This window comes from Mandrillus leucophaeus, unplaced genomic scaffold, assembly GCF_000951045.1.
Source record: "Mandrillus leucophaeus isolate KB7577 unplaced genomic scaffold, Mleu.le_1.0 Scaffold141, whole genome shotgun sequence".
Classification (NCBI taxonomy): Eukaryota; Metazoa; Chordata; class Mammalia; order Primates; family Cercopithecidae; genus Mandrillus; species Mandrillus leucophaeus.
Window position 1 is genome coordinate 2,875,054 of NW_012101377.1, and position 1,832 is coordinate 2,876,885.

General features: G+C 39.5%; 1 protein-coding gene across 2 annotated transcripts in view; it reads left to right on the top strand.

Moving 5' to 3' along the window:
• S100PBP (S100P binding protein) overlaps positions 1 to 1,832 on the top strand; it is a 44,515-nt gene that overhangs the window by 7,064 nt on the left and 35,619 nt on the right. The window contains exon 2 of one of the 2 annotated variants that reach the window (XM_011974072.1): positions 960 to 1,076. The exons of the other annotated variant lie outside the window; for it this stretch is intronic. The gene's annotated coding sequence lies outside the window, so the exon portion shown is untranslated. The remainder of the gene's footprint in view (positions 1 to 959; positions 1,077 to 1,832) is intronic. 2 annotated transcript variants of the gene reach the window in all.

Consider the following 1,832-nt stretch of genomic DNA (forward strand, 5'->3'; position numbering starts at 1 on the left):
TAGCCAGGATGGTCTCGATCTCCTGACCTCGTGATCCACCCGTCTCGGCCTCCCAAAGTGCTGGGATTACAGGCTTGAGCCACCGCGCCCGGCTAAAAACTAGGTTTTAATTGTACAACTAACTATTCAAGTAGAAAAGTAAAATGATACAAAATCTGACCTTGACCTACCTTTATGGTCCCTACAAGTTATAGTAGTCATCAATTTTTGTTTGTATTTTTTTTTATTTTTCTTTTGAGACAGGGCCTTGCTGTGTCACCCTGACTGGAGTGCAGCAGCACGATGACTGCTGTCTGCAGCCTTAACCGCCCATCCTCAAGTGATCCTCTCACCTCAGCCCCATGAGTAGCTGGAACTACAGGCATGTGCCCCCATGCCCCGCCAATTTTTCTGTTTTTTGTAGAGACAGCATTTCACCTTGTTGCCCAGGCTTGTGTTTGTATCTTTAATGACCTTTTTTTTTTTTGGCGTTTTTTCTATATATATATTTAAAGAATTGTGTGTGTGAGATCATGATTAAGTTTTAGATTTTGGTGGAAACTTAGACATTGCCTAGCACTCCTTTTCTATCCCTTTCCCATTTTGTAAATGAGGAAACAAGTCTAAATGGTCAAGTGGCATACCCAAGTAGTTGGAGCTGGCTAGTGATACAACCAGGACTACACCCCAGGTCTTTGGACTCCCACACCAGTATTCATCCTACTAAAGTAGATGATAGTCTTAAAAAAGTACAAATTGTTGGGAGGAACAAAACTAGTTCTCTTAGTTGCATAATTTTTTTTTCTTTGAAGATTTTTTTCTTTGGTGTTCTTGACTCAGAAAATCCAACTTTCTGGTATTACAAAAAAATCAAGATTAAAATTAATACATCGAGCACCTTAAAGCATAATACAGTTGACTTTGTAATTAGCAGAGTTGAAAGTGATGAGAAGATCCTCTAATTTTCTTTTTGCCTGCAGGAAGGTGGGAGTCAATCATTTTGACAAGTCTCCTGAAAGGAACAGCTAGCAGGAACTGAAACCTTTTTCCATTTGGTCTCGTGGCAAAGGCAGAGACTGCTCCAGCAGCTCCACACAGTATGGAAGACAGTTATTTACCTTCTTGTGTTCTCGAATTTTGTTTTATTTCAAAAGTAATACATATTTGTTTTGTGTTAAAGTGTAAACTGAATATTCAGACATTTTACATAATATACATTTATTTTGTTTGTATGTTGTAGATATCATTCCATGATAGTACATACAGGTCTACTTCAGTGTGTTTTTAAATAATTGAAAAGTACTCCATAGCACAAACGTACCATGATTTACTGAACAGTTCTCTTGGTAATGGACATTTAGGTTGCCTCCAGGATTTGGCTGCTTTGAACATCCATGTATATATATATGAAGGACAGATTTCTAGAAGTGAAATTGCCAGGTCAAATGGTATAGTCAAATTACTCTTCACAAAATACCATACTGACTTAATGCTTTTACTGATAGTGTGTGAATGCTTGTTTCTCCACATCCTCACCAATCCAGATTATCATGGCATCTTAATTATTGCCATTTTGATAGGCAAAAAGTATCTCATTGTTCTAACATGTATTTCCATGTTTCTGCTAAGGTTAAATATCTTAAAATTATTTCTTGGCCAGGCGCGGTGGCTCAAGCCTGTAATCCCAGCACTTTGGGAGGCCGAGACGGGCAAATCAGGAGGTTAGGAGATCGAGACCATCCTGGATAACCTGGTGAAACCCCGTCTCTACTAAAAAATACAAAAAACTAGCTGGGTGAGTTGGCGGGCGCCTGTAGTCCCAGCTACTCGGGAGGCTGAGGCAGGAGAATGGC